Source organism: Mauremys reevesii, linkage group 7, assembly GCF_016161935.1.
Source record: "Mauremys reevesii isolate NIE-2019 linkage group 7, ASM1616193v1, whole genome shotgun sequence".
Taxonomy (NCBI): domain Eukaryota; kingdom Metazoa; phylum Chordata; order Testudines; family Geoemydidae; genus Mauremys; species Mauremys reevesii.
The window spans coordinates 64086134-64109457 of record NC_052629.1 but is presented as its reverse complement, the minus strand read 5'-3'; the positions used below and the strand labels follow the sequence as shown (position 1 = coordinate 64109457).

General features: G+C 45.6%; 1 long non-coding RNA gene across 2 annotated transcripts in view; it reads right to left on the bottom strand.

Moving 5' to 3' along the window:
* Positions 1-21098, bottom strand: part of LOC120409093 — a 63963-nt gene extending 42865 nt beyond the window's left edge. For both annotated transcript variants that reach the window (XR_005601118.1, XR_005601119.1), the window contains exon 1: positions 21014-21098. This is a non-coding gene — a long non-coding RNA (uncharacterized LOC120409093). The remainder of the gene's footprint in view (positions 1-21013) is intronic.
* Positions 21099-23324: the final 2226 nt, after the last annotated feature.

Sequence of the window (23324 nt, the reverse complement as noted above, 5' to 3'; positions counted from 1 at the left end):
GTCTCTGTATGCTGCCCCTACCCCAAGCACCGGCTTCACACTCCCATTGGCCAGTTTCTGGCCAACGGGAGCTGGAGGGGCAGTGCCTGCGGGTGAGAGCTGCGCAGAGCCGCTTGTGCGCCTCCACCTAGGAGCCGGACCTGCTGCTGGACACTTCTGGGGCGCAGCACGGTCCACAGTGCCAGGACAAGCACACCCCTGCTGCACCACTGACTAGGAGCTGCCCACAGTTAGCCCTCACCCCAATCCCCTGCCCCTGAGGCCCCCCCAACCCAGAGCCCCTTCCTGCACCCCAAACCCCTCATCCCCAACCCCACCCCAGAGCTTGCACACCCAGCCCAGAACCTTGACCCCCTCCCACACCCCAACCCCCTGCCCCAGCCCTATGCCCCCCAAACTCCTCATCCCTGGCCCCACCCTAGAGCCTGCACCCCCAACCCAGAATCCTGACCCCCTCCCGCACCCCTGCCCCAGCCCTGAGCCCCTCCCACACCACAACCCCCTCATCCCCAGCTCTGTTGGATCGCGGGCATGAACAATTTTCTTCAATCGGGTCGCCAGAAAAAAAAGTTTGAAAACCACTGTCTTAGACCACATTGGGGCCTGGTCTACACTACGCGTTTAAACCGAATTTAGCAGTGTTAAACCGATTTAACCCTGAACCCGTCCACACAATGAGGGCCTTTATATCGATATAAACCAATTTCTGTACTCCTCCTCGACGAGAGGAGTAGCGCTGAAATCGGTATTGCCATGTCGGATTAGGGTTAGTGTGGCCACAAATCGACGGTATTGGCCTCCGAGCGGTATCCCACAGTGCACCATTGTGACCACTCTGGAAAGCAATCTGAACGCAGATGCACTGGCCAGGTAGACAGGAAAAGGCCCGCGAACTTTTGAATTTCATTTCCTGTTTGCCCAGCGTGGAGCTCTGATCAGCACGGGTGGCGATGCAGTCCCAAATCCAAAAAGAGCTCCAGCATGGACCATACAGGAGATACTGGATCTGATCGCTGTATGGGGAGACAAATCTGTTCTATCAGAGCTCCGTTACAGAAGACGAAATGACAAAGCATTTTGAAAAATCTCCAGGCTATGATAGACAGAGGCCACAGCAGGGACTCAGCACAGTGCTGCATGAGAAGCGTAACGGAAAGCCAAAGAATCAAATGGACGCTCATGGAGGGAGGGAGTGGGGACTGAGGACTCCAGCTATCCCACAGTCCCCGCAGTCTCCGAAAAGCATTTGCATTCTTGGCTGAGCTCCAAATGCCTGAAGGGTCAAAAACATTTTCCCAGGTGTTTCAGGGTGTATGTCGTCAATTTACACCCTCCCCCCCCGAAAGAAAAGGGGAAAAAATCATTTCTCGCCTTTTTTCAATGTCACCCTATGTCTACTGTATGCCGCTGGTAGACGGGGTGCTGCAGTGCTGAACACCAGCATCACCTTCCCGGTGGCAGACGGTACAATATGACTGCTATCCATCATCATCATCAGCCCGTGAGTGCTCCTGGCTGGCCTCAGCGAGGTCGGCCAGAGGCACCTGGGTAAAAATGGGAATGACTCCTGGTCATTGCCGGCAGATGGTAAAGAAGGCTTGGTAACCGTCCTCATCATAGCAACTGGGGGCTGAGCTCCATCAGCCCCCCCCTTTCATGTCTAAAGAAAAGATTCTGTAATGCCTGGACTATCATAGCAGCTGGAGGCTGCCTCCCCCTCATTTTATCTCACTAAAAGTCAGTGTTTCTTATTCCTGCATTCTTTATTACTTCCTCACACAAACGGGGGGACACTGCCACGGTAGCCCAAGAGGGTTGGGGGAGGAGGGAAGCAATGGGTGGGGTTGTTGCAGGGGCACCCCCTAGAATGGCATGCAGCTCATCATTTCTGCGGAATCTCTGGGGCTCTGACACGGAGCGGCTGTGCAGTTCTCTAGTACACTTGCCCCATATTCTAGGCAGGACTGACTCTATTTTTAGACAAAACATAAAGAAGGGAATGATCCAGGTAGTCATTCCCATTTTTGTCCATGCGCCCCCGGCCGACCTCAGCGAGGCCAGCCAGGAGCACCCATGACAGCAGCAGACGGTACAAAAGGATTGATAACCGTCATCGCCAATTTCCAAATGCAAACAGTGCAAAATGACTGATAACCATCATCTCATCGCCAATTTACAATGGCAGACGGTGCAATAGGGATGGTAATCGTCTCTGCTACCTTGCAAAGGCAAATGAATGCTGCTGTGTAGCACTGCAGTACCGCCTCTGTCAGCAACATCCAGTACACATACGGTGACAGTGACAAAAGGCAAAACAGGCTCCATGGTTGCAATGCTATGGCATCTGCCAGGGCAATCCAGGTGAAAAAGGGCGCAAAATGATTGTCTGCCGTTGCTTTCACGGAGGAAGGATTGGAGTGACAACATTTACCCAGAATCACCCGCGACACTGTTTTTGCCCCATCATGCATTGGGATCTCAACCCAGAATTCCAATGGGTGGGGGAGACTGCAGGAACTATGGAATAGCTACAGGATAGCTACCCACAGTGCAACCCTCTGGAAATCGACGCTAGCCTCGGACCATGGACGCACACCACCGAATTAATGTGCTTAGTGTGGCCGCGTGCACTCGACTTTATACAATCTGTTTTAAATAAACGGTTTCTGTAAAATCAGAATAATCCCATAGTGTAGGCATACCCTAGGATACGGCTAGCCAAACTCTTCTTTCCAGAGGAGGTATTCTCAAATGAAGGCCCTTGCATCTGTGTTTGGAATTTGCCCCCTCTGACTATTCAGTGCCTGAGCTTGGGAGAGAAAGATTCATCAGTTGCTTGAATATTTTCTCTGTTACATGTATCATTATGAAACGTTATTTAATATCTTTACACAGCACTTGGGTGCTTTCCATAATGACAAGACCTATACAAATTAAATCTCTTTGCAACAGTGAAAAAAAACGCAACTCAAAGTCTGTCATAGGCTGCATTGAATCCCTGTTCACACGTACAAGTTTAGATGAATGGTACTAAAATATTTAGACTGTGTAGTAGTTAGTGGAGAGCCTAAACATGTTATGCAAACACAAAAAGAAAGAGTTGTACTGTTTAACCCAGGTGCCAATAATGGGGGTAGGGGAAGTACTTGGAATCTTCTGAGTTCAGAATTAAAAGGATCCCTACAGAATTCCTACAAGGCAGCTCTACTCACCAAGTGACTGATACAAGGATCATTCTGCAGGACTAGAAGACTAGGAAAGATTGATCTGTGGAATTGTGACAGAACTTGCAATGGTCTCATACAGAAAGGTTACCTGTAGAATACAAGACCAAAGTGGAAGATTTTAAACAAGAGAGAGTATAGAACCCATGTCAAAATTTTGCAGGGAAACACTAGTGTTCGGAAATACCTGTACAATTGTATTTCCTGCATCTGATGTGAGATAAGGAGGAAAGAGGAAGAAAGCAAGCTATGAAGAACATGAAAACTAACCTATCTTTAGTTCAAAAACAGAATTTACCAGAGTTAAGTACTCCTTAGGCTGGAGCTTGGACTCATGTCTGGCAGATGATATTGTTCTAAATTCTATTTACTTACATATGTGGGCTGTTGGTTGCCTGTATTTGTTTCCAAACACAACACACTTTTGCTACTTGACCCCTTTTAAAAAACAAAAACAAAAAAAACCACACTTTTTAAAAAAAAAGGGGGGGGGGGAATAAGATAAATGCGGAAACAGAGACCGAGAATTTGAAGAAACTTGCTCACAGCCACACGAGTCAGTGCTGGAATCCTAAGACTCAGGAGTTCTTGGTCAACAGCTCCAATAAAACAAGTTGCCTTATCTTTCAACTCAGCAGATGTGTCAACTGCACTCTGAGTTCAAAAGGAACACACTCTAGCCCAGATTTTTAAAGGTATTTAGACACTGCTGCGCGGAGCATTGCACTGCCTAACTAATTTAGGAGCTTATCTCCTTTCCAAAAACTGATAGTGGGATGTAGGCTCCTAAGTGCCTAAACCCCTTTTGAAAATGAGACTTTGGTGTTGCAGTGCACTATCCTGTACTTTGTGTCAGGCTTCCTCTTGCAAGAGAGAACTGATTAAGGTACTGGTATAAACCAGCTGTCTTTAGTAAATAGCAACAATTATATCTTATATTGTATCTATTCAGTGCTGGAGAAAAGCTACATGCTAAGCACAGGACATTGCATGCAGGCTAATCTGCTGCAACGTGTTCCAGCTAAGAGAATTACTGGAACCAATCAGATGTTCCGTTTTTGCCAGCCTGGATTCCAGGGCATTCAAAGAGCGAGCATGATACACAGCAAGATGTGGTTGTTTAATGAAGCCCCTCTGGAAGAACAGAAATGGGTATGTTCCTTGTACCATTATACAGGGGAGACTTTGATGAGTGGAAGCATTAGGAAAATGCTTCAGGCACGAAGCAGCAAAAAAAATCATCAAAAGATTACAGCTCTGCTTCTCAAACATTAACTTGTCACTTGATAGCATGTTTCTACCAGAGCTCTTTCCTTTATTTAAATATCATTCCAAAGTACAGCAGGGCCGCCTGGGCGGGGTAAGTGGGGCAATTTGCCCCAGGCCCCAGCCCCTGCAGGGGCCCCCACAAGAGTTTTTCAGGGCCCCTGGAGTGGGGTCCTTCACTCGCTCCGGGGCCCCCGGAAAACTCTCGCAGGGCCCAGGCCCCCGGAGCTTCTTCTGCTCTGAGTCTTTGGTGGCGGGGGGGATCCTTCCGCCCTGGGGCGGAAGGACCTCCCGCTGCCGAATTACCACCGAAGCTGGACCCGCCGCCGAAGTGCCGGATCTTCGGCGGTAATTCGGCGGCGGGGGGCCACTGCCGCAGGTCTTCGGGGCACTTCGGCGGCGGGTCCCAAAGCGGGGGCCCCCACCTCCGAATTACCGCCGAAGCAGGGGCCCCCGCCGCCAAAGACCCTAGGCCCCCTGAATCCTCCGGGCGGCCCTGAAGTACAGTCTGCATCAAAACCCTTAATGTGGATCTTTATGTTAGGGTCAGCGGCTAACACAGATGACAGTTTCAGGATACAGGACATATTGAATCCTTTTGGTAGTGGTTTATACGCATCAGCTTTTGCATATTGCAACAGAGCATTTGTCAAAGGCAGAATTTAGGAATAAATTAAGCCCAGATCCAACTTAAGTCTGCCTGGTGTCTCTACCTTATCAAAGTTCTTGATTTTCCTCCAAAGCCAGACTGAAGCCCACCCTGCCTGCTGCTCTACCCTCTGATGCCCGGTGTACATTTTGTTGGGTACACCTGCAAGGTTCTGCAAGTGGTGAGAATGTGCTAGTCTTCTAACTTTAATAACTGGCACGGCACAGCAGCCAAGAGCCACCTCCCTCTATCTTGAGCCACCTCCCTATTAGCAGTATGCACAAATGAGTACAGCACACTCTGATGGGCCTCTCTTAGAAAGTGTTCAAAGTTCAGGAAACACCTGGAAGGTCTCCCCTCCCTCAGACCAGTGGAGGGGAGGCTTATAGGAGAGTGCCTGACCATGTGTGTCTACAGCAAGGAAGGGCAAACTACGGCCCGCAGGCCAGATCTGGCCCATCAGGGTTTTCAATCTGGCCCATGGGATTGCCACTCCCGTGGTGCAGCAGGGCTAAGGCAGGCTCCCTGCCTGCCTGCCCTGGCCCCGCGCAACTCCCAGAAGTGGCCAGTGCTATGTCTCTGCAGCCTCTGGGGGTGGGGTGGGGGCTCCATGTGCTGCCCTTGCCTGCAGGCAGTGTCCCCGCAGCTCCCATTGGCTGGGAACGGGCAACCGTGGCCAATGGGAGCTTCAGAGGTGGTACCCACAGGGGAGAGAAGCATGCAAGGGAGCCGCCTGCCCCACCCCACTCCCAGGAGCCACTGCCAGACATGCTGGCCACTTCCAGGAGCAGCCGGCCTTAGTCCCAGTCCCACTCCCACCCCGGAGCCGCTCCAGGTAAGTGGCAGTGCCAGGCCAGATCCCGTAACCTGAACTCCTCCTGCACCCACATCCCAACCCCCTGCCCTGATCCCCCTAACCTCCTGCCCTGACCCCCCTCCTGCACCCCAACCCCCCTGCTCTGAGCCCCCTCACACACTCCACACCCTCTCCTATACCCCAACCTCCTGCCCTGAGCCCTTTCCTGCACACCACACCCTCTTCCACACCTCACACTGCCTCCCACACCCCAACCCCCTGCCCCAGCCCTACATTCATGGCCTGCCATACAATTTCCCCACCCAGATGTGGCCCTCGGACCAAAAAGTTTGTCCACCCCTGCTTTACAGTGATGCAGCACGGAATTCTCCTGGCAGATAAAATCGTTTACGGGTTCCCTAGATTTATACAGCATGTCCCAGTAGTCAGATTAACTAGGCTGGACTCCGACACTCCAAGAACAGCTGACAATGACCAATTTTCTGGAGTTGCTTTTAGAGGGTGGAATCAGGTCTTTAGAAACTGCAATTAGAGTAATAAGAGAGGGCAGCCTGCTTGTTGAGACATTTTATGCAAACACACACAGTATACTGGTGCTTTGTGATCTGCACTCTCTTCTATTTAAAAAAAAAATCCTTAAAGGCAGTACCATAACCTCCTTAGACTCAACTCTATGCCAATGGCTACAAAAAGCTGCCAGTTGACCACAACTAGGCACATGGAGAGCTGTGACTACATAAGAACAGCCATACTGAGTCAGACCAAAGGTCCATCTGGCTCAGTTTCCTGTCTTCCGACAGTGGCCAATGCCAGGTGTCATGGGTGGCGGGTATAATAGGCCAGGGGAGACTCTGCCTCCCCCGGCGCTGCTGCAGCCGCTGGACACCCAGTTGCAGGGTTTGACATCAAAGTTTTTGCTTTATTATGCCTCATGCAGGTTCTAGGGTGGCTGAGGAGGCATGGGTCATGAGGAACCTGCATGGGGCATATCAAGATTGTCTTCTACCAGCTGCTTTTCCCCTTAGTGGGTTGGGTCTGGAGAGGGTAGTAACAGCGCAGCTTCGGCCAGTCTGGGGCTCCTCTGGCCAAGGAGGCTGGGTAGAGGTGCTCGGGGCTTCTCCGAGCGGGGTAGGGCTTGTGGCTCTGGCCATGGGGGGGTGGGAGGGGACAGGGGGTCTCAGGGCTCCGGCCATAGGGAGGGCGCAGGCAGAAGGGGCAGAGCCAGGGGCTAGCCTCCCCAAAGGGAGGCTCCTCCCACTGCCTATGCCAGGTACCCCAGAGGGAATGAACGAAACAGGTAATCATCAAATGATCCATCTCCTGTCACCCATCCCCAGCTTCTGACAGAGGCTAGGGACACCATTCCTACCCATCCTGGCTAATAGCCACTGATGGACCTGTCCTCCATGAACTCATCTAGGTTTGTTTGTTTTTTTAAAACTAGTTTTACTGCTACAAGTGCAATGCTACAAGGGCATTTCACTATTACCTTGTTTCCCCTTCATTTGTGTCTTCCACCCAGTGCTTTTCAAAAACAATGTAAGCTCTTTGCAGCAAGGCTGCCTTTATGGCACCTGGTGTAATGGGACCCTGATCACTACCATCAGACAGATAATGGTAAATTTCAAAGTGTTGGTTGCGACCAAGAAAGCCTGAAAAAGGTTTGGGTCCCATCTGCTTCTCCCAGCATGACACAGAATCAGCTGTGACCACGCAAAGTGCTCTGGCCTTGGACTGGAGGTGTGGGTGACAAACTTCAGGCTACACTGTGACACATTACCTTACTTAGAGACTAGGAGAGCAGCACTGACACAATAAGGTAGTGGGAGAGAAAAAGCCAGAGTTCCCATACAAATAGAATAGCCGGGTAAGAAGAGGATCTATTTATGAGGCACACCAAATTTCGAGGCAATCTGAGTAACTGTGGGGATTAGAGAGCACTTAGAACAGGGGTCTCAAACTCAATTTACCTTAGGGCCAGTGCCAGTCCCCAAATCCTCCCAGCAGGCCAATAGTGTCACTGAAGATGGTGTTCAGAAAAGAAAGTATTTATATTGTATTTTTTATTTTGAATTTCTTAGAAATAATAAAACTGTCATACAACTTTATACAATTCTGCGCCTGCCAGAGAGTTTTAGTGTTTGCCAGACACCTGGCAACGCTTCAGTTCTGTCAGTTTGTTGATGTTTGGCCTCAGTGATTGAGCAGTTGCACACCTTGCTGCAATCCTGAAGGTTTCATCAGATAGCCATGTTCCGTATTTTGACTTGTTTATATTCATTGGGGGAAAAAGTGACGCAGCCTCCATGGCTGACTCTGCCCAGCAACTAACAATGCTGCTTCCATGGCTGACTCCGCCTGGCAACTAGTGATGGCATCTCTGTCCCTCTCCCCTAGCCAATGGGAGCTGTGGAGGGGAGCGGTGCGGTGCCTGCAGAAGACATTGCCAGCAGCATGTCTGCATGCGTCTCTCCTCTGCAGGCCTCAGTGGGGAGGTTCTTGGGCCGCAGATGGCCCGCGGGCCAGGACTTTGAGACCCCTGACTTAGAGTTAAACTTTAAACAGAAACTGATCTTAGCCTTAACTAGAGCAGACCTGGTGGTTCACTATTATACGAGGCATCACCTATCTTCAATTTGAGGGTTTGTCCTGCTTTCACAGGGCAATCAGCCATGACCCAGCCTGCATTTCAGACCAGTGCAAGATCATGTCCTGATTATGGTGACCATATTTTAGAACAGGAAAGGGAAAAAATAGAAATGGATACCAGATAATTGGCTACAATGGAGGTACAGATTTCTTTATTTTAAGAGACTGTACTCAAACGTATACAAAATAATTCAATTAATTGTAACAATCTAAGCACCAGTAGAAAACATACCATCCTGACTGATGCAGCTAACATCTCCATTGGCAGTGTTTCCCAGCAGGCCCGGGAGCAGTGTTTTATGTTTATTTATAACTTCTCAAAAGGCAGCAAGAGCCCTGTAAAACAATATTTGCATTTCATCTCTGAAAGGAGAACCAGCCCGCAGTGCCTAGTTAGGCATGGAGCCTTTCTAAACCTAGAACTGAAAAACAATGGGACTGGACGGTTTGGAGGGTGGGGAGGAATCAGCCGTGAGACACAGACACTTTCACTTCTAGGCTCCTACTTGAATCCATTCAACTTCAATAGCAACTGAATATCCTTTTAATCTGGAAGTGAGTTTGTGGATCTCAGTCCAGTTCCTAGAGGACAACTGTCCACATCACAAAATCCACTGGTGTACTGTATTTGGCATGCCTCTTGGGGGTCACCACAGAAAGACCAAGGACTGAATGGACACTGAGCTACTCTCTCACCCCTGCTAGTGAGCTCTCTGCAACAAGATGAAGACACAGTAGCTAAGATAATGTAGGGAAAGTTGCACTGTCACTGCTTGTTCTGTGGATAAAAAGAGGATGCATTAATAATACTATTAACAGAATCTTTCAAAAGGCTTTTAATTAATTCACTTAGAGTGAAGGGGGATTTTGGAGATTCGCAATTAAACCTCTCATCTCACAGGTTGATTACCTGTAATCCCATTTATAGCACATTGTGATTGCAATCACCGAACATAGTCAAAGTCTTTCCCTTTGCACAATTTTTCCCCAAGTAATGCTGCCAAGTAAGTTGCCGGGCTAAAACCAGATCCCTTTTAGACAGTTGTATTAAACATATGCACTGTGCTTTACCATGAAAGCTCAGCTCTGTACATGCTCCAAAGACACCATCAAGCTTGAGCTGCTTTTGCAGACAGTGAAAACTGAAATCACTCAGGCCTCCAAGCATGGCTAAATCCTAGAGAATATAGAAGAGGCTTAAGCTCCGGTACTCTGCCCAGTTGGAGATGCTTTGAATTCCATGAACTACCAGGTCTCAGGATTAACCTGCCAAGAGAGATATTTTGCCCAGTTCCTGGGACTACCTTCAAGAGTAAAATTTTCCTGTTTCTACCAGTGAATATTTCCCAGTGGCTGACAGGCAAAGTCCCACACAGAGTCAAAGGGCATGAGATTTCAGAGAAGCTTCAGGTGGACAATTCTAAGGAAGGAAAGGAGAAATATTCTCTTTTCCTCATCAAAGATCCTCTGATACTATCTAGTGAATGGACCACAGGCAGCCTACATACATGCACCTGAAACAATTTGCCTTTTGATCAGGGGCGGCTCTAGGATTTCTGCCGCCCCAAGCAGGGGGGGCGCTCTGGCAGTCGCCGGTCCCGCGGCACCAGTGGACCTTCTGCAGACGTGCCTGTGGAGGGGCCGCTGGTCCCGCGGCTCCGGTGGACCTCCCGCAGGCATGCCTGCGGATGCTCCACCGGAGCCACGGGACCAGCGGACCCTCCGCAGGCACGTCTGCAGGAAGTCCGCCGGAGCCACCTGCCGCCCTCCCGCGGGACGCTGCCCCAAGCGCCCTCTTCATGCGCTGGGGTCTGGAGCCGGCCCTGCTTTTGATCAGTGGCCTCACATAGAGGGATGATTTTTTCCTTCCAGCTGAGGTTTTGCAGGTCTCTCCTCAGGCCAGTGCTTTCTGCAACTGTACAATATATCTTTTGGGCTCCATATTTTTACGGCCCTGCTCTCACATGCTGTTGTGTCAAAATAATGCTGGGGTTAAAAAACCTAAAGATTTCCTCTGCATAAATTATTCACACACCAAGTACAATTCAGCCCGCTTGCCCATTTTGCTTTCAACTCACAGGGAGGAAAAGAGGCCAGAGGACTCCAGACGTGTGTACCCAGCAGACAAGGCAAACTGTTTTCAAATAACCCTTCCTTGAAGAGCAGAGGGATTCATTTATCTACTGGCATTTACACCTGTCAAAAAGTTGAGGGCTCAATAAGCAGGCCCAGCTTGAAAATAACTGCATTTTTCACAAAGGATGTGCTTTATGAACCTGACCCAAGCCTTAATGCAGCCCTGTGAGACAGGCAGGTATTAATTCCCCTGCAGGGGGAAGGCTCAGAGATGTTAAGTGACTCGCCTGATATCAGAAAGCAGCTCTGTGGTAAAGCTGAGATGAGAACACAACCATCCCAACTCCCAATCCTTTATTCGAACCACTAAGAAATGCCGAAAAGCTAGTTATGTTCTGAAGAGTCAGTCGGGTGACAGTTTTCACAACAGCATCACACTATTGATTCATTCAATTTATGACCACTTTGATTCCCAGATCATTTCCTCCAGTACTGCTGCCTAATCAGTTATTCCCCACTTTGTATTTGTTCATTTCATTCCCTTCCTAAGTGTAGTACTTTTCACTTGTCTTTATTGAATATCATCATACTCAAGTGCAGCAAGCTTGTTTCACTAGATGGCTCACATGGATACTGACTGTGCAAGTTGCCCTTGTCTCTCTAGTAGCCATGTTGGTCCCAGGATATAACTACACTTCAGGCAATTTGCCCTTGGTAACTTTAAGCAAATGCCCCCCGTTTCACATGCAGGGCCAGTTAGACAGGCAGAACTGCAGGGTCTCACTGTGTGGATGAGACAATGGTGTAGGGAAGAGGGTTTTAGGTTTATTAGGAACTGGGTGAATGTTTTGGGAAAGGAGGTAGCTATACAGGAAGGATGGGCTCCACCTAAACCAAAATGGAACCAGGTTGCTGGCATATAAAAGTAAAATCATTGTAGAGGAGTTTTTAAACTAAGGGCTGGGGGAAAGCCAACAGGTACAGAGGAGCACACTGTTCAGACTCAAACATTCTTTAGGGAAGGATTTATTAAAGGGGATATTCTATACCCTGATAAAGAGGAGAGGATAGAATATGTTAAAGTACAGGTAGGAACTGAAGAGAAACAGTCAAACAAAAGAGTCCCATTCAGTTACATCACATGAAGGCAGACAACTAAATATTGACAAATTGTATAAGTGCTTGTATACAAATGCTAGAAGTCTAAATACTAAGATGGGTGACCTTGAGTGCCTGGTATTAAATAAGGATATTGATATAATAGGTATCACAGAAACTTGATGGAATCATGACCATCAATGGGACAACAATACCAGGGTACAAAATATATAGGAATGACAGAATAGATCATGCTGGTGGGGGAGTGGCATGACATGTGAAAGAAAGCAGAGTGTCAAATACAGTAAAAATCTTAAATCAAACTGTACCATAGAATCTCTATGGACAGAAATTCCATGCTTGAATAATAACAGTAGAAATATACTGCCGACCACCTGACCAGGATGGTGATGGTGAAATGCTCAGGGAGATTAGAGAGGCTATAAATATAGAAAACTTAATAATTAGGGATTTCAGCTATCCCCATACTGACTGGGTACATGTTACCTCAGGATGGGATGCAGAAGTAAAATTTCTAGACACCATTAATGACTATTTCTTGGAGCAGCTAGTCCTGGAACCCATAGGGGTGAAGCAATTCTTGATTTAGTCCTAAGTGAAGCACAGGATCTGGTCAAAGAGATGATTATACCTGAACTGCTCGGTAGCAGCACCCATAATATAATTAAATTTAACATCCTTTTTTTTGGGGGGGGGTGAGAGGGGAGGTACAAAAGAAGCCCACCACAGTACTATTTAACATGAGAAGGGGGAATACACAAAAAAGAAGGAAGCTAGTTAAACAGAAATTAAAAGTAATAATCACAAGAGTGAAAGGCCTGCAAGCAGCATGGAAACTTTTGAAAAACTACCATACTAGAGGCTCAAATTAAACACGTACTCCAAATTAAAAAGAATAGTAAGAGGATCAAAAACATACCACCATGGATAAACAGAATAAAAGAAGTGGTTAGAGGCAAAAAGGCATCCTTTAAAAAAATGGAAATTAAATCCTACTGAGGAAAATAGAAAGGAGACTTGCCAGAGTTTATGCAAGTGTAAAAACAGAATTAGGCAAGCCAAAAAAAGAATTTGAAGAGCAACCAGCAAAAGACACAAAAACTAACAATAAAAAATATTTTTAAGTACATCAGAAGCAGGAAGCCTGCCAAAATCTGTGGGACTACTGGGCGATGAACGTATGTAAAGAGCACTCAAGGAAGAGAAGGTCATGGTAGAGAAGCTAAATGAATTATTTGCATAAGTCTTCACTGCAGAGGACATGAGGGAGATTCCCATGCTTGAGCCATTCTTTTTAGGTGACAAATCTGAGCAACTGTCCCACACTGAGGCGTGAATAAAGGTGGCTTTGGAACAAATTGATAAATTAAACAGTAATAAGTCCCAGTACCAGATGGTATTCACCCAAAAGTTCTGAAAAAAATCAAATATGAAATTGCAGATCTACTGACTGGAGTATGTAGCCTATCACTTAAATTAGCCTTTGTATCAGATGACTGGAGGATAGCTAACGTGATACCAATTTTTAAAAAAAGCTCCACAGGCGATCTGGCAATTACAGGGCAGTAAGCCTAACCTCAATATCAGGCAAATTTGTTGAAACTATAGTAAAGAACAGAATTGTCAGACACATAGATGAACACAATTTGTTGGGGGAAGAGTCAACATGACTTTGGTGAGGCATGTTTTCTCTTTACAAATCTATTAGAATTCTTTGAGGGTGTCTACAAACATATGGACAAGGGTGATCCAGTGGATATAGTGCACTTGGACTTTCAGAAAGTTTTTGACAATGTCCCTCATCAAAGGCTTCTAAGCAAAGTAAGCAGTCATGAGATAATAGGGAAGGTTCTCTCATGGATCAGTATCTGGTTAAGATAGAAACAAAGGGTAGGAATAAATTATCAGTTTTCAGAATGCAGAGAGGTAAATAATGGTGTCCCCCAGGGATCTGTACTGGGACCATTGCTGTTCAACATATTTAAAAATTATTTGAAAAAAGGAATAAATAGTGAGGTGGCAAAGTTTGCAGGTGATATAAAGTTACTGAAGATTGCAGTCAGCTTTGGACTTAACTAAGAGTTAGAAAGGGATCTCACAAAACTGGGTGACTATGCAAGAAAATGTCAGATGAAATTTCAATGTTGATAAATGCAAAGTAATGCACATTGGAAAACATAATCCCAACTGTACATACACAACGATGAGGTCTAAACTAGCTGTTACCACTCAAAAAGATCTTGGAGTCATAGTGGATAGTTTAAAAACAACCACTCCAATGTTCAGCAACAGTCAAAAAGCTAATAGAATGTTAGGAAAGGGGTAGATAATAAGACAGAAAAATATCAGAAGGCCGCAACATAGATCAATGGTATACCCACACCTGGAATACTGTGTGGAGTTCTGGTCACCCCATGGGGGGAAAAAAAAAGAAGAGATATTAGAAATGGAAATGATGCAGAGAAGGGCAACAAAAATTATTTAGGGGTATGGAACAACTTCTGTATAAGGAGCGAGGGAAAAGACTGGAACTGTTCAGCTTGGAAAAGAGACAACTAAGGGGATATGTTTTAGAAGTCTAGAAAATCATGAAGGGTGTGGAGAAAGTGAATAGGAAAGTGTTACTTACTCCTTCACATACCACAAGGATGAGGAGTTATCCAATGAAATTAATAGGCATTAGTTTTTAAACAAACAAAACAAAGTACTTCACACCACGCAGTCAACCTGTGGAACTTGTTGCCAGGGGGTGTTGTGAAGGCCAAAAGTACAACTGGATTAAAAAATAATTAGGTAAGTTCATGGAGGATAGGTCCAACAGTGGCTATTTGCCAAGATGGTCAGGGATGCAACCTAATGCTCTGGGTGTCCCTAGGCCTTTGACTGTCAAATGCTGGAACTGGATGACAGGAGATAGAATCACTTGACAGTTGCTCTATTCTGTTCATTTCCTTTGAAGCATCTAGCATTGGCCACTAACAGAAGACAGGACACTGGGCTAGATAGACCATTGATCTGACCCAGTATAGCCATTCTTGTTTAGTAAAAACTGGAATAATTGGAATGGGGTGAAGAATGAGATGGCTACACTGGTAGGTAGCACACTTCAGCAACGAGTTATTTACTTAGAGGGATTCTATTGTCCTCACTCCACCACAGTACTCAAGCTACTCCAGTCAGATATGGGGGGGGGAATATTAATGAAGCAGTAATTAAACCTTACAGTGTCTCTGAAAACATCCAGGTCCAATTGCACCCTATAAACTGCATCCAGTTCTGGCCTCTCTTTTGATACTTCACCATCATTTTATGTTAGCTTGTAGGCTTTTTTTTTTAATGTTTTTTTTTTCCATTTATTGGATTACATATATAATATTTTCAACTGAAATTCTCTTGTTCCTATGATTACATGCCTTTCTAGAATCCCCTGGTGTAAATGTTCTGATTAAAATAAGAGACTTATTTCATTACTAGGGATGGAACACTGTTGCATTTGCTGGGGAGCATATTAACATCAGTAACTCTTTGGCAGACACAGCAGCTGCCATTTACCCAAAGGTAACACAGGGGTGTGAAGCAGACTAGAAGGTGCCTACCTGTTTATTATTTTACGGCAACCAGAAGGAACACTGCCATTGAAATAACTGGCACAAGCCCGATCCCTGCTCTGAAGTTCTTACAGTCAAATTTCAAACATACAAAGGGGCAACAATAATAGGATCAGGTGGTTACTGCAAGGTGTTTGTGTGATGTGACTGACAATGTTTCGGGTTATTTATTTTTATATCTATAGATGATATAGCTATAGAGAGAGCGCCCACAAAACACACACACCACTCACTTTGCTAACTTGAAGGTGCGGTAGCTCAAGAGTATCCTACAACACACTCAGTACGAATCAAGGAAACTACTAAACAGTACAGAATGTGTCTGTATATCAGTCAGAGAAAACAAGAGCCACGTTCTCCATACAGCTTCGTTAGACACTCAGGGTGCCAAAATGAAGGCTGTGTGCATGCACACACTAGAGTGACCATATTTCTCAAAGGGAAAACGGGACAGCGTGTGGGGCTGGCGCAAGCCCTCCCCCACCTGCACAGGGCTGGCTTGACCCATTTGCCCGAAGGCCCTCCACCACCACCACCACCAGTTGGAGCTGGCCTGAGCCGCTCGCCCAAGCCCTGCCTCCCGCCCCACCACTGAGAGGCTGCCTGCCCCCTGCCCAACTCCTACCTCCCCTACTGTGCAGGGTTGCCATCACTGCCCCCACACACACACACGTTCCTCTGCACCGCACTTTTTTTTTTTTTTTTTTTTTTTTTTTTAATAAAAACGGGTATTTGTCCCGTTTGCTCTTGCCAACTGATCAAGTCTACAAGACAAATAGGACAAATGCTCAATTTTGCCAAAAAATTTGGGATGGCTTAAAAAAAGGGAGAGGGGGAAGAGGGGGACTGTCCCAGCCAATATAGGACATAAGGTCACCCTAGCACACATGGGCTCTGCCTTAACTCCGCTCCTTTGTGTGCAAACATTTCTCTAAACTCAGCTATAAGAGTGCACCAACAGTTGCCTGACTCAGTGCACTGTAAGAGCTTGTGGGTGGGTCTCTCTTGCGTTTTTTAGCAACATGTTTTGAAAGCCCTGTCCCAGCCATCCCAACTCCTCCTCCTTCTGTATCAGAAAAAATAAATTTCAAGACTTTTTGTTGTTGTTGTTGGGTAAAACAGATCTGTTATTTTTGGCCAGTGCTAATAATTAGCCCTGTCACCAAACTGAACTTTTAACACAGGAAGGCAAAGGTTAATAAGTGTGACACTTTGTAGAGATTATGGTAAGAAACTCTAATCTTTCATAGCCAAGTGCTGTGACACAGCATGTCGGCACACCATGCTCTGAGAAAGCTCCGGTAATAGATTAGACTGGGAGAGATGCAAGCATTATATTCCTGTCAACAGAAGAAAGAAGATGGGAGTGAATTGAGATGGTAAATAGACCTTTCCCCTTTACTATCTTTGGCAGTTATTCTCTACAGGCCTTTGAGGGGGGAGATTTGCTTAGGCATGTTCCAATTACATAGCTAATGATGGGATAGTAAAGAGGAAGAGAGCTCTCTTACATGCAGCTTTCAAACTTAGATGCATTTTCTACTTGTATGCCCAAATGGTAAGAGAACAAAAGAGATGCAGATCTCTTCAGATAATCATGGCAAAGAAGCTGGAACTATAAATTGGGTTTTCTATAGATGGTCATAGTTCCAATCTGCATTGCTTATTTTAGCTCAAGACAAACAATTTCACAAGTCACTCGGTCGGAATTTAGGCCCTGACCCTGTGAGATACGGAATGCCTTCAGCCCCCACTGAAGCCAATGAGAGTTGAGATGCTCAGAACCTTGAGGAGAGACTGAGTCACATTCAAGTTGGTTAGATTTTATTATTTACTAGCCTTCTGCAGACTTGCTACTTTGGATTCCTTTTCCCATTTCATTTTCTGTTGCTCACAAATGTTATGTAGGATTTAAACTGGTTAAGTATATCCTAAGGTGGTGCTGCACTGTCCAGTGATCCTGACCAGGACCAGTAGATAACTCCCAGCACCACCACCCCTGCACATGTTGGGTTTTGCCTGAAACCTGAAACAAGTAATTTAGGAGACTAAAGCCTGGTCTACACTAGGCGTTTAAACCGGTTTTAGGAGCGTAAAACCGATTTAACGCCACACCGGTCCACACTAAGAGGCCCTTTATATCGGTATAAAGGGCTCTTTAAACCGGTTTCTGTACTCCTCCCTAACGAGAGGAGTAGCGCTAATATCGGTATTACCATATCGGATTGGGGTTAGTGTGGCCGCAGATCGATGGTATTGGCCTCCGGGCGGTATCCCACAGTGCACCACTGACCACTCTGGACAGCAATCTGAACTCGGATGCAGTGGCCAGGTAGACAGGAAAAGCCCCGCGAACTTTTGAATATTTCCTGTTTGCCTAGCGTGGAGCTCAGATCAGCACGTGTGGCGATGCAGTTAAAAATCAAAATAAAGAAAGAGCTCCCGCATGGACCATGCGGATGTGATCGCTGTAAGGGCAGGCAAATCTGTTCTATCAGCGCTCCGTTACAGAAGACGAAATTCAAAATCATTTTAAAAAAATCTCCAGACAGACGCCATAGCAGGGGCTCAGCGCACTGCTGCGTGACAAACGTAACGGAAAGCCCAAGAATCAAATGGACGCTCATGGACTGGAGGACTCAAGCTATCCCACAGTTCCTGCAGTCTCCGAAAAGTATTTGCATTCTTGGCTGAGCTCCAAATGCTTCTAGGGTCAAACACAGTGTCCGCGGTGGGTCAGGGCATAGCTCGGCAATTTACGCACCCCCCCATCCACCCCCAGAAGTGAAAAGGAAAACAACAATCCTCTCTTGACTCTTTAACATGTCACCCTATCTTTACTGAATGCTGCAGATAGACCCGATGCTGCAGCACTCAACACCAACATCCTTGCTCCCCCCCGCCATGGGTGGCTGATGGTGCAATACGACTGGTATCCGTCCTCGTCATCAGCCTATTGGCACATGGGGCAGTGCAAAAGGACTGGTAACCATCCGTTAGGTCGATCAAGGGTGCCTGGCCCTAATTTTTCATGGTAGATGGTACAGTATGGCTGATAACCATCATCGTCATAGCAACAGGGGGCTGAGCTCTGTCAGCCCCCACCCTTCATGTGTACAACAAAGATTCAATTGCCCTGGACTAGCAGAGGATGCTGGTCTACTCTGCTCCACACTCCTTACTGTCCTGTCTGGACTATCATAGCAGCTGGAGGCTGCCTTCCACTCATTTCTCACTAACAAGTCAGTGTGTCTTATTCCTGAATTCTTTATTACTTCATCACACAAGTGGGGGGACAATGCTACGGTAGCCCAGGAAGGCTGGGGGAAGAACGGAAACAACAGGTGGGGTTGTTGCAGGAGCACCTCCTGTGAATAGCATACAGCTCATAATTTCTGCAGGATCTGACACAGAGCAGCTGTGCTCTCTGATACAGTGGTTCTCTAGTACACTTGCCCATATTCTAGGCAGGACTGATTCTATTTTTAGATACCAAAAAGGAGGGATTGACTCTGGGAGTCATTCCCAATTTTAACTTTAGCCCCTGGCTAAGAGCAGCCAGGGGCACTTATGACAGCAGCAAATGGTGCAAAACGACTGGTAGCCATGCTCATCTTTTTACCAATTTATGGATTGGTAGATGGTACAGTATGGCTGATAACCATCTCTGCTGTCATGCAAAAGCAAAAGCATGCTGCTGTGTAGCGCTGCTGAATCGCCTCTGTCAGCGGCATCTAGTACACATACGGTGAAAGTCACAAAAGGCAAAACAGGCTCCATGATTGCCATGCTATGGCATCTGCCAGGGCAATCCAGGGAAAAAAGGTGCGAAATGCTTGTCTGCCGTTGCTTTCCCGGAGGAAGGAGTGACTGACGACATTTACCCAGAACCACCCGCGACAATGATTTTTGCCCCATCAGGCACTGGGATCTCAACCCGGAAATTCCAAGGGGCGGGGGAGGCTGCGGGAACTATGGGATAGCTACGGAATAGCTACCCACAGTGCAACGCTCCAGAAGTCGATGCTAGCCTCGGACCGTGGACGCACACCACCGATTTAATGTGTTTAGTGTGGCCGCGCTCGATTTTATACAATCTGTTTTACAAAACCGGTTTATGCAAATTCGGAATAGTCCCGTAGTGTAGACGTACCCTAAGTTAGATCTCTGCATACATCTGACTAGACAGTGTCTTTGTTAAAGCTGCTAGTTCTAAACATTCCAGTAATCTTCACTCTATATACTGATCCAATAGCCCTATTGGATTTAGATTACCACAGCTCTTTGTTGCTGATGTTCAGTTTTACGCTGCTTCCAGTGGACTATGTTTGTTTGAATGCACCACAATCAATTTTCTACACAGAAGAGATCTGTATTTGTATCCTAAGAGATCTGTCATCTCTGACAAACCCCAACTTTGAAAAAATGATCCTTTTTCTTCCACATGTCTTTCCCCGGTTGTATCCAGAACTGTAGCTGCTAACTCTAGTGACCAAATATTAGCTTTCCCCACTATCCCTACAGAACTCTGAATTCTATTCTGGCTCATTCACTGTCAACAGAATTGCAGGGGTTTTTATGTAGGTTTTTATTCCATGTTCATCACCAAGGTACAAGAGCTCCTCATGCATGAGCCAGAAACAATACTCAGCTTGATTTTCACATTCCAGCCAGAGTTTACAACACTGGCAGTCAAACAACACAACAAAAAATTTTAACTTGTAAACATATCAGATTGAGATGAACATACAGACACAAACACAGATCCCCAAAGTCACTTACAGTCACTTTAAAACATTGCCTAGTAATACCAGCTTTTACATAAATAGGTTGCCTTAAATAAACAAATAATCTAACAGCCAAAAAGACAGTGTATCCCATTAAGTTTAACGCTTTCAGAAAATTGCTCATAGTGATAAAAAAGGGTACTGTACATACATACAATAGAAGACAGTCTCTGCCATGCAATCTAAGTTATAGAGGTGCTACTTATTAAGTGCTACATTTGAGCATTTTAAGTCACTAAAGCAATGAGTGTAACAACTACTTCCTTTGGGAGACTCTTCCTAGAGTTTTGTAGACATTACCATAGCTCAGAAATCTTTGAGGTTAAGCAAAGGAAAATTCTAGCTGAACTTTACTCCTTTATTCTTACTTATAGATTTTGGCCACAGAATAGAATTTAGTGTGGTCCGAACAGGCCATTTGTATGCAATGGGGAGTTTTATGGGTCCAGTATAGTCAAAGCCAAACATTAAAAAAAAAAAAAAAAGCCAGAAGACTTAGGCCCCTAAAGAGTAAGATTTAAAAAAATCTCATGATTTTTAAGTCAAATGACATTTCACATTACTTCAATGTCATAATTTCAACATTTCTGCACAACCATTAAGGCAAAAGACTTTCATTTTAAAAAACGTAAGCAAAGGTTCTCAGCTTGTCACAAGACTGAAGGAAATGGAGCTTTAAGAAAAACACACCAAATATGGCAACACTTGTGATAAAAACCTTGTGAGCGGACAACTCTGTGGGCTGCTCTAGTGAACATCAGAGAAAGCCCTGAATTGAGGAGAAACAGATGAGTCTGAATCTGAACAGCCTCTTTTACCTGATAACTAACCATGTTGAAGAGTCTCTTCCATGGAGAGAGAAGGAAAGAACACATTGCTGCGATAAACCAGCCTAACCACTACAAGTTCTGGGGAGAGCTCTCCAGAATGTCTTAGACCAATACCACCTCAGCTGAAGGGTAATTAGCTGAGAGGCAGGCAAGGGCTCTATGATTAGAAAGCTGATTGCACCTGTGCTCTGCTTTGCATTCTTCCTTTTTCTCCTCATGCCATTCTTAGAAAAGAGGGCTGTACTCCAGAAGTTTGGGGATTTACAAGGGGGAGGGGAATATAAGTTTCAGATATTGACCTGAAGAAAGCTACACTAGCCAATGCATTGAGCCACAGCAATATTACAGGCACCATCAAATGGGCTTGTTTTGGTCACCTGTCAAGCAGCCATGAATGATACTTATGGATCATTTGAGTAGTCTAAAGAGGATTAAAGGAGATCATGTTTTTAAAGGAAGTTTTGTAATGGCTTTCTTGCTTATGCAGACCTTCTCTAATTTTTCTGAAACACCTTTCAACAATATTAAATACCTTGTACTGAAAACTCTGTCTGGTTTGCACAGCTGCCAAGGTCACATTCTGGCATGCTTTCCCACCTTGGTGTTTGTCCCTTTCAAGTACTTTGTGTCAAGTTCACCTGTGTTGCATGATTAAACAAACCCCTACTGAAATCAAAGGATCTGTGCTGGTCTGTTCTCAGTGCACATTAGCCTTGTCCACTTTGGAATTAATCTTGCTTTCATCCTTTGGTGTAGCTACACTGATGCAAACCCCTAGTATGCAGAAAGGAAGTGGAAATGTGCATCAGCAGAGTTTAGTCCATTGCTGAGCAAAGTGCAAATGGCAGTTTTCCTTGCCTACACTAGGAGTTTGTACTGCTGCAGCTAATTCCAAGCTAAGACAAGGTCTTCATCACTGTAATTAGGGTGACCAGATAGCAAGTGTGAAAAATCGGGACAGGGGGTGGGAGGTAATAGGAGCCCATATAAAAATAAGTCACAAATATCAGGACTGTCCCTATAAAATCGGGACATCTGGTCACCCTAACTGTAATTGACACAATACTTTGCAGTGACTTGTCTACTTCTTTGCCCCCCTGTAGCAACTTACACACTACCACAGAAAGCAGGAGAACTTTTCATATTACTAGCTTTCTGAGTGCTGCCTGGCACACTTGGTACAAAGACATTTAGTGCTGCCCCATCTAGACACATCCACATCCATGTGCTGATGGAATGCTGAGGCTGGCTGCCAGATGCTGCTTCCAAAGAAGTTGCAGCAGAGTTGAGCAGCCATAGTTAATTACAGCTGTATTCCATGACAGCTCTCTTACAAGCACAAGTGGAAGAATCTTTATAGCATTGCTGCGGGGAGGGATCTACTGTAGCAAAGTTGACAGCCCTACTTTGTACATAGAGACAATCCGCTAAATTGCTCGCAGATAGCCTACACTGCCATAACAGTAGAACACTTCATAGCTATGATTTTTAAATGCTCAAGGTCATGTTTTGGCCTCTCAGGAAGATATTAATAGTATTTCTTCCCCTTGCTATCCAAATTTTTATAGGACTATCCCAGATAATATTGATTGTGCCTCAGAGGCCTGTCTGAGTGACCAGAAGCTTGCTGTCATCTCCGAGGATAATTTAATATGGCTGATAGCTCTGGTTACACAGCAGGATGTTCGGGAAGCTGATGAAAACTCTTACACTTCCTAGAGCCCCATGACTTGATGGATTTTTCTCTTGATTTCTATCACAAAAATGACAGCCTCAATAAAATCTGCCTATTCCAAGGATGGTGTTTGCAGATATACTTTATCCTGGTTGGCTGCAGCCCTTGTGCAATTTGTTACAAGAATTACTTCAGTGCATAATGGGGAAGCCAGCAGATACTGTGCACGTTATTCTGGATGGACATTTTTGCTCTAATTGATAGCTGACCTTGTAGCTGAACATGTTATACAGGAGTGGTTTGTCCACTGTAATGAGAGTGGCTTGATTTTAAAAACAGAAATAACGTTCATAGTGTGTTTATGACCATAAAAACCAAGGTCAAGTTCTGCTCTGCTTAACTCCCACATTCCCCATACAGTACCATTGATCTCAATTGTGTTGCAAGAGTTTAAGTCAGGGATGAATTTATCCACTAAAGAAAGAGAGTGTATATGTACAAACATTTTTTCCATAAGTGTTGTGAATTTCAGTGCTCATGAATGTGAGGAGTGCTGTTGATACTTAGAAAGGTCATTGTTCTAATGCCTGTCAAAGAAGCACTTAAAAGGGTTAGGGGAGAAAC